The sequence below is a fragment of the Nestor notabilis genome, unplaced genomic scaffold, assembly GCF_000696875.1.
Source record: "Nestor notabilis isolate BGI_N333 unplaced genomic scaffold, ASM69687v1 scaffold3546, whole genome shotgun sequence".
In the NCBI taxonomy this organism is placed as follows: domain Eukaryota; kingdom Metazoa; phylum Chordata; class Aves; order Psittaciformes; family Psittacidae; genus Nestor; species Nestor notabilis.
The window spans coordinates 610-13,941 of NW_009931338.1; positions in this window are offsets into that span (position 1 = coordinate 610).

Consider the following 13,332-nt stretch of genomic DNA (forward strand, 5'->3'; position numbering starts at 1 on the left):
CTGTTAAGTTCCACCCTTTTTTTTTTTTCTCCTTAAAGTTCATTTCCCTCCTCCTTCCCCTACCCCTCCCGAAACACTTTGTGCTCCTCTTCATCTTTCTTCTTCCATAGTTTTTTCTTCTGTATCCTATGTCATGGTGTCCTGAGCCACACTCCATTAGAGTAAGAACCTAAGCATTTTTTTTAAGTGAGCAGGTCTGTCCTAAACTGAATAATCTCTCAAGTAATGCATAAGAATTTTCTGCTTCAAACCTAAAGAGATAATACTTCAGGTTTTCTGCTTCAAACCTGAAGTAGATGGACTTCGGCCTGCAGGTGATGATTTCTATGTCTCTGCCCTACACTATAAAGAAATATAAATTAATTTGCAAGGAGGCTATTGAACCATGGCTTGAAAGATTAAATTGCACATCCTTAACCGTCATCATATATGTCTTCTGTCTGCAAGGCTAGGTACAGTAAAGTTTTAACTCCAGAGTAACAGCATTCTAATCAGTTACTGCTTGTGTAAAGACGCTTTTGAAATTAGTCACTAGGTAACAGTGTGTCTAAGTTCACTTATCCATGGCATTCCAGTAAAAATGGCAAATAGTGGTGCAGATAGGTATTGACTCATAGATGCACTGTCTGCAACTGTTGCGCTCTCTCCCAAGTTTAAATGAGATAAGCAAATATTTTTGTTAACTAGAAAGTTGTAATGAGGAGGAAGCAATTGATAAATGTAAGTGGAGTTGCTTTTAGCACAAAAGAGTTTTGAAGTTGTTAATCACAATTGCTAAAACTGTATAAACACGAGATTGTGCTGCTAATCTGACCTTGTAAAAATAACTAGAGTGAAATCATGCAATGGTTCCATGAAGCTCCATGTAGGTGGAACTGTTTAAATTGACGTGTTTTCTTTCTTGATAGCTTTATTTGTTGCACTTATTCATAGTGTACACTGTCTTTTTGGAGGTAAACAGGCAAAATTTTCAGTAACTCTGAGGTAGCTGCAAAATTGCTGGTAGTGGATAGAAACAGGGGTCTGAAATTTTCATGCTTACTGACCTGGAACCTCCGAGTGAGTATGACCAGCACCAAGCTGGTGGGTTACATGGTTCTTCTTGTAATATGTCCTCAGCTCTTTGATGCCTGACTTGTATAGCCAAGATTTTAGAAGTTCTCTGGAGAAGAGACTTTGACATCAGAGTTTGCTCTGCTGGGTAGCATGTGGCTGTTTTTGTATAAACAGGAAGACTATATAGCTGGGTTATGTCTGTCCCAGAAGAATGGGTGTAGAAACTGAAGGCTTTTTGTTGGACTTTTTTTGAATAGATTGTGAGGTTATTTATTCCATGGTTCTGGGATTACTTTTTTTTTTTTTCTTTCAAGTTATTCTTGTAAGAAAGAAGTTGGAGAGACTTAAGTTTTTTGTTTTATTTTTTTTTGGGGGGGGTTTGTTTTGTTTTGTTTTTTTTAAATCATTGTTTCTTCTAGGAGTTAGGAGGCTGAAATAACCTGTATTGTCCAGCACATTATTTTGTTATTATGCAAAATGTTAAAGAGTGTTTAAACTGTGTAGTGTGTGGCAGATCTAATACACATCTTTGAGTTGAAAACTGCAATGGAGTTACATGCCACAGATGCTTAAATCTCTCTGCAACAGTATTTGGCACTGCAAATAGTCTCAGCATTTGCAATAGAAATTTACATTTACCGCTGCAACAAACTGTCTTCAAAACTTGAACCATTATTATCTTGGCAGGTGTTTAAAAATAATATACTAATGTTTATAGTAACTAATAATTCAGAGGTTAGTCCTCTGTCAGACTACTTACATGCAGGTACAAGGGAGTATATGTATTTCAGTGTGGCTACTAAGTATGTGAAAATATACTTCATTTGTACTGGGGGGTTAGTCTGTCTATACCCAAAAATTCACGTTTTGTTCTGTTAATCTCTGGCGTGCTAAACACATAGGACAGGACACATGTCATAGGTGTTGTGGTTTCTGAGCTGATTTTTCTGAATTTTCTGTTTCTACCCCTCCATCCATAGACCTGTGTCTTGTCCAGATTTATGTCACTTTGGAATTGATGTGACTGTAATAGGGTGAGATTACACGTGGACCCACGGAAGGTACAGGAACTCATCTGGTTAATGCAAGGTTTACTGGAAGGGGAAGTCAAAGTTAAGGTTGTCTTACCCCCACCTCTGCGTACTGTATCTGCTTTCTTGTGTGGTAACTTCAGGCTCTTGGGTAACGTGCTGAACCTTACTGATGACTAAAGTGCATTTCAGAGGCTCAGTGTTAGCTGCGCATCTACTAAAAGTCCTGAGTGTATGATTTAATTCGTTTTGACTCAGCAATGCACTCGGTGCCCGCTAACATAGATTTTTGTCTTTGATTTCTTGTATAAATATCTTATTAGTCTTTGTTTTCCTAGTTTATAATTGAGGCAAAGCTGTCTGCATGTTAAGTAGAGAAATTGTGTGCCTTATGTTAAGTCTTCTGTGGGCTGAAACAAAACTATAATAGCATAGGATTGCCTACAGCGGCATTGTTTTTGCTGGCAATTGCTCTGGCTTAATGGTGGCTTGGTGACCTTGTACCTTAAATTTCTTTTCACTTTAAGCACACTATGGTTCTAATTGAGTTTCCTAGTTTAGAAAGACATGGAAACTAGCAACCTGATTTGAATAGAGTATGATGAGACAAAAACACAAATGCAACTTCTGCCCTGGAAGCTAATGCAAGTGGGTGTTGTCCAACTAAATGAAATGCATCAATTTACAAGTTCATCTTAATTATGGTTTATCCGCTTCACTTCTTTCTTTAGCGGCTGTGAGAACTTGTTCTGTGTACTTGAAGTAATAATCTCAACACTTATTCATCTTGCAATCCCAGGCTACTGTAGTGTTTAACGTCTTCTGACCTCAATCCACTGCAGTCATGTTCAGTGTAATGGACCAATCCCTCTTTTCAGTCAGTGGCTCTTTGGCCTGTTACTCTTCAGCACAATATCTTGCATTTCTGAGCATCCTAAAAAGTGTAAAGAAATAGTAGTGCCTCCAATTTTCCAGTGATGGAACTGTGATTGATTTCATTGTTTGATACCTCTGGAGCTAGGACTGGTAAGTCATGTCCTTTTGAAAGGACTGTAAAATTGATCTAGCATACTTGTCTACTGCAAATTATTTCTTATAGAGGTATTACAAATGTACTGCTGTTGGATGCAGAGACGTATAATGCAATACAACTCTGCATACTGTGGTTTGACTCCATGACCTCTTTATGAAATTTATGCCTCTAGAGTTTTGTACATAGGGTTTGGATTCTACTTGTCTTCATGACCAGAAATCTAAATTTCTCCTAATGCATGTATGTGAGTCCACTGAGAGTGGTAAATAAAACCTAATGGATGAGTGATTTCAGTAAACTCAAGCTAATAATTAATATATGTTGAGGGAAACTTAACTTGGAAATCTGTATCATAAAGTCTCCTTAACTGATGAATACTTCTATTCATCAAGAGCTACCATTTTAATGAGTCTCGGCAGGAAATCCATTGTGATATATGCCTCAACACAGAACTGGAGCTCTGATTTGAATGAAAGCAAAATAGGCATTTGGACTTGTAAGAAAAGAGGTTTAGAGAAATTCTGCACTCAACCTTGACAGTCTTGTGCAATCAGACTTCCCCCCGCCCCGTTGGGCTGCTTCCTGTTTAAAATCTAAGATTTAAAGCATGCTCTTGTAATAGTTTACTCCCTGGTTTATTGTTTGTAGTGATGAGAGTACGTTCATCTGTGTTTTTCTTTTAAGGTCAAGACTTCACCGATTCACTTAAACTTAAGCTCTTTTAAATCAGCCTTGGAAGTGCTGTAGATTTGACTCTGGTTAAAAGTCGGTTCTGGCCAACACTCAGTCCAGCGGTTTTATTGACATACTTGTTTTAAATAGCCAAGGGAAAAAAAAAAAAGGAAACCTACAGCAAAATTTAAGTTAAATTTATTTCAGTTGCTATTTTTTCTCCAAATGTGACTGACTTGAAACAACTTTTGTATCAGTTTGTAGGAAATGTTTTAGTCAGTAAGCTCTTTTTGGCAGGGACTGTTACACTGTAGGTCTGCTTGTCATTTAGTGCTAGAGATTCATTTCACTGTGCTCAGAATGGATAAAATCAATTATTTTTAAATGTGTGAGCACAAATTAATTTTTACTGATGGTGTTTCTTTTCTTGACTTGATAGCCTATCTTAGGGTTTAGGCAGAGTTGAACAAATGTAAGATGCTTAAATCTAAGAACTTGGCAACCAATACAGAGCATAAAGCTGAGGTCAAACTAGTGAACTGGATGAGAAAGTTCCTGGCTAAGCACTTGGAATTAGTTGGTTGATGAGGTAAACTGACTTTTGACAGCCTTTTAAATGTTGATGAAGAAAAATGCTCTCTGCCTTCCGTTTTGGCCGTGTAATTCATAGTTTAAAATGTGCAGGAAGGCATTGACATTTTTCTTTGGTCTTTTTTCCTAACTCTTTTTTTGGGTGCTTGGGGGAGTGGGTAGCTTTGTGTTTCACAATTGGTGAAAGAGATGAGGGGTGGATTTGAGATGAAGGTATCGAAAACCAAATTCATTCATAAATTGCTGACTGCAGGTAGCAAGAGAACGATTTTAGTTAGTTTTTGCTTGCAAATGTATCTGCAGTAGTCAAATACTTTTATTATTATTAATGGAATGCATTTTTTTAGCAGAGTATCACTTAATATATTTTATACTTTGTAGATGTTGTTCAGATGTTTTTCTATTGTTCAGAGGCAAAGATGTTTTTATCTCTTTGTCATGAAGTAAAAGAGAAGCTGCATGGAGACCTCAGAGCAGCCTTCCAGTATCTGAAGGGGAACTACAAGGATGCCGGGGAGGGACTGTTCATCAGGGATTGTAGCGATGTGACAAGAGGTGGTGGGTTTAAACTTAAACAGGGGAAGTTCAGGTTAGATATAAGGAAGAAGTACTTCACTGTGAGGGTAGTGAGGCACTGGAACAGCTTGTTCAAGAAGTGATAAATGGTCCATCCCTGGCAGTGTTCAAGGCCAGGTTGGACAGAGCCTTGGACAACATGGTCTAGGGTGAGGTGTCCCTGCCCATGGCAGGGGGGTTGGAACTAGATGATCTTAAGGCCCTTTCCAACACAAACCGTTCTATGATACTATGAAAATGTGTTCAGACTTTACAGAATTGTTTAAATAAATGGATATGGGAGTATGGATATAAGTATATGGCAGACTATTTACAGTAATTAAGCAATTTGATACTTGAAACTGTCATGTTTCAAATGGACATGTCTCCTTACAGAAAAAGGGAATTTCCTCTCTTAAAAGAGCATAAATATAAATAAGAATTTCTCCACAAAGTTCTTTAAACTGTGATTTTTAATTTGTGGTTTAAACCAATTCACTTAGGTTTTATCATCAAGGCTATACTGCAGTATGAATGGTTATAGCAGCTACTAAAGTCTTTGACCTTTCGGTACGCAGCAAATTAATCTGAATTGTTTTAATGGCCTTTCGCAAGTCAAAGTTTTGTGTGGATGAACTTGAGCTTGCAGTTTAATGCAGTATATGATGGGAAGTGTAAAATGAGAACACACAAATGTGATGCAGAAGATGTATTAGTCATTATTTTCTTTAAAAGAAGGATTGTCAATGTATTAGAAAAACTGGTGTAACTTCTGAAAATGGCCTACGTATTGTCTGCACAGCACTGGCATATACATGTAGTCAGACAGTTTTATCTTCTTCCTTCACGTAGTGGGAGTTAATGTTTTTACATGGCAAATTTGAAGCTTTTTCCTAATGAGCAGAATGATAAAGGTAGATTTTTAGGTCTTTATTGCTCTAAAAACTTAGTGTAGATTTAACTGATAAATACTGCCATGCTGTATTATACCAATTCTATCAGGAAAAAGTACAACTGCGGTAATGGTTCAGCTCTTACTTGTGTAGATAAGGGGAAGAATATAATAGAATAGTTTGTGTTGGAAGGGACCTTAAAGGTCATCCAGTTCCAACTCCATGCCACAAGCAGGGACCCCTTCCACTAGAGCAGGTTGCTCCAAGCCCCATCCAACCTGGCCTTGAACACTGCCAGGGATGGGACAGCAATAGCTTCTCTGGACAACCTGTGCCAGCGCCTCATCACCACAGCACTATAGTGTATATGGTTGTGGAGAATGTTGTTAACTATGGTGGAAACACTTGAAACATTTCTGCTACTCTGTGGTCAGTGTTTCCTCATGTTGACTTTTATTCTGTTATGCCAGAAAGCAAAACTTTGTTGGAATTGTCCAAGTTATATTTGCCTTCTCGTACTGGGACCATGGAATGTCATAGTATGTCAGTAGGGGATTATTTTCTTTTTTTTTCTTCTTCCCCACCCTCCCCACCCCCCCAATCTTGTGATACCAGAATGGAAAAAAAATTATATGCCATATAGCTATGACTGTACTTCAAGTGCCCTTCTACTCTTTTCAGACTGCAAGATGAGTCCTTTCTTCTCTTTTAAAACATAAATCAACACTTCAGGACATCAAGACTGGAGGGCATGGTTGGGTGAATTCTAAAATAAGAGGTGCCTACTGCTGTTTCTTTTTAAACACTGATGTATTTGGCATTTAGGGAAGAAAGCTATGGTAAGGAAAGGAACAATGTAACCAGAGAAGAAGCATGAGGCTGAGATGTACAGAGCAGGCAAGTGTTCCTGTGCGCTCTGCTGCACCAGAGGCTTTTTCTAGAACGTTGCTTATAATGGATACCTAAGTAAGGAGCCACTGTGCTGTGCAAGACATTGAATGCAATAGGGAAATGTTGCAGTCTGTTTTAAAGTTTTTCAGACCATCTTAAACTTGATATTTATGCTCTGCAAGGTTGTTTTCAACCTGGCCTCCTCGTACATCCTGGAGCTTAAGGCTATGTAACTTTTCCTTCAATGGAGGAGTGGCTGAAGAGTAACTCTCCTTCTGACCCCTACCTCCAAGATCACCTTCATAATCAGAAGTCATCTTCTTTATTAATCCTTATGTATGCCTAGAAGAGTTGAGAATGAACGTGGACCTGTAAAAGTAGTAGATTTCTCTGTGCCAGGGTTTTTGCCTACCATTCCTAATAGCTGCTGTTAATGGCAGAGCAGAACTATTTGAAACAAGAATAAAAAGAGGAGATATAGTAGAAGGTAGTTTGTACCCAGTCATATTTTGGCACAGTAGGTTGAGCTGTAAGTGTCCAGAGAAGCCACATACATGCTAAATATTTGTTCCTAAATTAGTGAATGAGAACTGTAGTGTTGTTCTTTGCATTTGGGTGTAATTGTTTTATTCCTTGTTCCCTCTTGTGATGAAATGAAATCTGGAGTGGACCAAGATCATAGGGAGACCTAATTGATATAGAACTCTGTACTGGAAGAGCTCCCTCCACTTCAGTGTCACAGAGTTCTTGGCAGATATCTCTTTAGTCTTAAATAAGAATATTAGGGAAGGGACGAAAAGTGACCCTGGGGTAACAAGGACAGGCTGAAACTTTCCAAGCTCTTCCTTCCTCTCTCTTGCAATGTCCCTAGGGAATTCTGCATGCCTGATCAGAACTTTTACAGTCCACTATGTCTCCTGAAAACAAGTCTTGCAGCAAAACAGCTTGAACAGCCAGGATGGGCTGCAGTTTTCTGAACTACAGCTGTCTCCTTAAGTGGGATTACTTTGCTGAGTGGTCACAAAGAATGTGTTCTCCCCCAGGAATGTTTTCCTTGTGGGCACGCTGTCTCTGGAAAAGGAATTCTCTCCTCTGCTGAGAAGGCATGTACTGTACATGCACTAATGAGAAACAACAGTTGCAGAAAGTGCATTATGCGGGATTGTAAACTTTGAATATTTATTCCAAGTGAATGGGATTGGGTGGCAGCCAGCCTAGCTTTGTCATGCTAAAGACTTGGATTTGAAATCAACGGAAGGCTACCCTCCCCCTCCCTCAACCAGTGCTTGGTGTGTTTAGACAATGTGCACAGGCTTCATAGAACTGGTTAACTTTATTGATGCCATGTACATGGTAATGTGTCTTTGTGTCTCACTGAACTGAGAAGTTGCAAGTAAAATAGAAGAAAGCATCCCCTCCCTAGCATTTATTTAGGGAGGCTATGCCTGGCTGTATTTGTCCATAACCTTCAGTGGTTAGTTTTTTTATGGTATGCAGTGCGGTTGGCCAAGATAATTTCTGTGCTTGTATACCCTGTGGCAAAGCCTGCACTATCCTGCTTTCACTCTTTGGTACCCAAAACTAGCCTCTTCAGATTAGCATTGACTTATGTTACATCTACATGTGCTGTGCTTGTAGGTTCTGTTCTCCCAGTCTTGCCATTCATTTGAACCCAGTGAAGAGAAAAGGTGACTACTAAGTGGCATGTAAGGACAGTGTCTTAATTGTATGTGGCTTTGTGGCCTTTTTGCCATGTAAAGTCCCAGCTTCACAGAGCAAACCTCCTGTGTCAGCTGTTACAGTAGAATATGCAAGAGCTGCTTCACACATACCAGGAAGTGGTACTTGATAGCTGGTGAAGAGGGCTGCACACACAGAAACTGAGAAACACTTATTCCGTGTTTGTCTGAGGATGTGTGCTGGGTACCTTTAGGCCACGTGGAAGATAAGGAATTCCCTTTAACTTCATTCTTCTGTCTTAGGTGTAGTCTGGTCGGCACATCACTTTTGTGTAATGTAGGTATCATTTATACATTAGATAATTAGATTCTTTATTCTTGGAGCCCTGCACATGCAGAGAGGGCACTTTAGTGCTCTACCTTGAGTTTAACTTACAGTAATAAACACGGTAGCTGGCAAGTCTGGGCAGCACTACAGTCAAACTGAATATGCAAGAATAATTGCTAGCAATCTGCATTCCAGTTGTGAAATAAATCTTTCAACAATGTATTGTGTGCGTCAGACTGTGACTAGAGAGGAAAGCAGTGAACTGCAGTGAGCCTAATAGCAATCATTATGAATCCCAAATAAAGCTTAACTAGAAGAAATGAGTCTGTGTGGCAGCATGGCATTTGAACACAAAGGAGGAGTGGAGCTGAAAGCCTTCAGCTTGGGGGGCTATCTATGAGGGAGTATTAATTGCAAACTCATGTACTTGTCCAATGCTGTATTGTGGGATAACTGAAACTCATGATTCTTTGAGTTCAGTCTGAAGCATCAAGCACTGATGTGTCACAATATATTGAGCTTGAGAAACAAGCAGGTATCATCAGCCCATCAGTTTAGTTTTCTGCCAGCTTTTCCCCTTACCCCTACCTGCCGTGGGATTCATTTCACTTATTATTCAGACTTATTTTTTTATATATATTTTTATATATATATATGTGTGTGTGTGTGTGTTACTTATTTGAGCAGTTTGTGCTAAGTAACTTCACAGTTTTCTTTCCCATAAACATCCTGGCAAATGGAGCTGTGAAGTGTCAGCCTAGTATGTCCTAACTAAATATGAACAGTTTCTAAGTGAATCCAAGGAAATTATAGGGAGGAGTTTTTAGTGGATGAGGTTTGTTTTTTGATGTTGTCAGTTCATGGTCACTGTAGGCAGTCTGGCCACAGAAGTCTATTTACTGTGCTTTCTAGCTGCACTTCATGCAACTGTGTTGATTTGATGAACTGTATTCAGCTGGCTGGGAAAGTAAAGTAGTTGAGTCTGCAAAAATAATGCAAGTATTGGCTGTTCAGATTGTATGCTTAGTGAGGATTCCTATCATATAAATATTACTGAACAAACTTAGTTTCAATCATTAGCTGCTTCTCAGATGCAGGTTACTTTTAAATGCTGTGTATTAACAAAGAATCAAGTTTCTTCACTGAGGACAACTTAGTTGTAACTGAAATGGGTCTGTAAGCATAGTGGTGTAATTTTCTAGTGTAGAAGTCTTGTCTTGCCTGTAGAAATCGTGTACATTCTCTTTGCTCTGTGAAAGGGCCTTTCGTATTGCATTCTCTCACAACCTGCTAAAGGTAGATAGCATGAGAATTGTGTTCCTGAAATACTTTAAAAATGTAAATGTGTAAACAAAGGGAAGTTAACTTGTTTTGGTCTATGTGTGTTTGCTATTTGTCACTCTTATCTTTAGGGTAGTTCCTCTTCCACTGCTAGTAGAAAGGCCATTAGACAAACCATGTGGGGGGATCATTTAATGTGAAATCACAGAAAGTTTTTATAGCAATGCCTTACTGTTGGATGTGAAGCAAAAGAAAACTTCTAGTAATGTATGTCCCTTTCCACGCAGGCTCAGTCTTACAGCAAGGTTCTGAAAAGGTAATCTAAATCAGCAAGTATACAGTGCATGTATCTGTCTATTTTATGTAGCCCAGTAGTTTACAAATTTCTGATAATTCATTAAAGTAGAGAAATGGTGTGTGATTAAAACTGTCTTTTCCAATGTAGTAATGCATCTTTGCATTAGTGAGGCTGAAGCCTAAAAAGAATAGTGTGCAGATCCATACTTTAATGGCAGATCATACGGCTCTAACTAGAAGTGCTTTCCTTGCCTAGTTAGTGCTCTAATACTTGTTAGTAAGTGGGATGCTTTAGCTGTTTCTATTAATACTCTTCTGAATCTACTAATTCTATTGCTACTTCAGCCATTACCTCGATAGTTTACCATAGCCCAGGCTGCTCTCATTGAGCAATGGCTCAGTCCCAGAAACAATTCTGTGGCTGCTGACAGAGTAAACATTGGGGGGAGAGGAGGGAATAATACAGATAGTTCTGGAAAATTAAATTGCAAACAGATAATGTTCTGTGCTTCTAGCAGTTGTATAACACTGTGATCAAAAGGAAGGGACCTTATACCAGAAGCATCTTTTAGACCTTTCCAAGCCAGCCAGGTGTTTATTTCCAGCTTTTTGGGAAGCACTTGATGCTGTAAATAGGGAGAGGAGTATGTGAAGTGTCTCATAGCCTTAAGGCTATGGAACTGTAGGAGGTTAAGGCAAACTTCTGTCTGTATGATTGTATTCAAATGAGGGTTTTGGTTAATTCTGCCTAGTTCCAAGAGAATGCATGGCATCTTAACTTAAAGCCAGTGTTTAATTTGTTCATCTCAAAAGAATCTGCAGGGAAATATGTATGCAAAGGGGTTTTGAATTTTTTTTTTTTTAAAAGGTTGGTCTACATATTATTAATGTCTTGGTCCTATGCTATTCATGACTGTAGAGATTGCTTTGCCTCCATCTGTAACTGTATGGCATCTTTGTGGCAATTATATAGTTAGTTAAATGGCAAAAGAATGTCTTTTGGCGCATGAAATAATGGAAAACAAGCAATGTTTGGCCAGCCTGTTCCTCAGACTGCTATGAACCACAGTAAGGAAGCATCCTGGGTTAACAGGGAAGTGACTGTAGTATTTCATATTTGGAAACAATACTAGGAAGGAGGCATTTAAACTCAAAACAAGGATGGTCTGTCTTCCTTCTGTATTTTTCAGTCTTCTAACTCATAGACTGTTGTTGCATCAAAAAGAATATTGTTAACGGTATTCTCCTCTGATGGTTGCACAATAGCCCTGTAAAGATAAATGTCCTTGCCCCACATAATTATCTACACACAAAATGCAAGCTACTAGGCAAACAAATAGCTTCCTAATTTGTTCCTAAAATGGCAATGACTTGCATTCGTTGGGAGTTGCTTTGAGGCTGCAAGAGCTTACTGAGCTCACTTCCTTCACCACTGCAGGGGTTTTTAGAAATGCCCAGTGAAGTGCAGCATAAGCTAGGAAGATACATTTTGAAGCCCATGAGATGGAACTTGCTGAATCTGATTCCTCTGGTACTGTTCTTGTGGAGAAGGCAAATTAATGGTTGGTTTGTGGTACTGGTAGTTTAGAGGCCCTGTGGGTTAGAAGTCAGCCTCGAGAATAGCGCTAATACCATGTTATCTTAGCATGAGCCTCCATTTTTTTAGTTCTAGTACCTGATGATTCTGTTCTGGAGCATATGAAATGGTGATAACAAGACTGTTTGCTGCTGCCATGCAATAGGGTAATTTTCAAGTCTTTAAAGTTTGAGGTGCAGACCATCTCTGAATCTTCTCACTATTTGGTAATACTGGCATAAAAAATCCCTTAGTGTTTGGTGAGATTTTTTAGAATAGCTGTGTTAGGCTATTTATCTTCTTGCTGTGAAAGATTTTGGTTTCAGTTCTGGGAGTAAAAAGGGATAGATGATATAGAATGATCCCATACTGGCTGAAGAATGTATTCTTGCTGTGTGCAAGATAATTCAGCTTTCTCCTCCTGTGAGGAATTTGATTAACCTCTCTGTAGCTATGTTCTTTCCTTAGTTCTCCTCAGATCTAGAACTGGCTTTCAAGATACCCCTTGAAAGATTTCTTGTGGTCTTATGTATTTCTTACCACAAAAAGAATTAGCCTTTATCCCAGAAGTCTCCAAGGTGTATTTGAATGCATGTACTTCAACAGTAAGGAAGTGAGGAATATGTTTCAGTGTAATGTAGGAGACTTCAGATGGCTGGGTAGTTAGGATTCCTCAGGAAATGATGAAACTGAATTTAGCTGAAGCATACTGCTTCTGTGTCCTGCCTGATTATAGCCAAAAAAGGCAACTGGTTAGATTCTGGGAGTTGCATAGGCAGGAAACTGTGTAATGGAGGGTAGAGCAGAGCTGTTGCCTTGCCAAACCTGATACAACTCTGAACACAATTGAATATTTATTTCTTGTTTTTCTTTTTCTCCCTCCTCCTCTCCCCTCCCTTTTTTTTAACCCTTTGACCACAACCTGCAGATGATACTCTGCAATGTCATGGAGTCCCAATATCTTTTCTTGAATTCTTAGTCTTCTTCATTTCCTAAATACTCTGCCAAGCTGGCTGTTGTATGGTGGTCTTGCAGCTCTCTCGAGAGCTCAGATTTTTCATTGCAGCCTCTTGATTGCTGCATCTAATCTCTGCAACAAATCACTTCATCGTGTACTCATTAAAATAGGGGTTTTCAACAAAAAATGTGAAAAGCCAGGGTGGAGGAGTTGCTCTGAGAATCACCATTGTGATGACTGAGGTGGAAGTGTCAGAGTGACCCTGTGGGGAAGGGAAGATGAGGTGAAGTGTGGGATAGCTGCTTGGCATATCCTGTAAGGCTTGAGACAGAGATTTGAAACTCAAGCTAAAGGAAACAATTACTTGTAGAGTAATTTTCTCTTTGTTTGCTGTAGAATTTTTGACTGTGAATATACAGCTAGCCTTACAGTCTTTGGCACAAAGTTGCCTACCACCTACAGTGATACATTTGTTGAAAGGAATTTCCCTA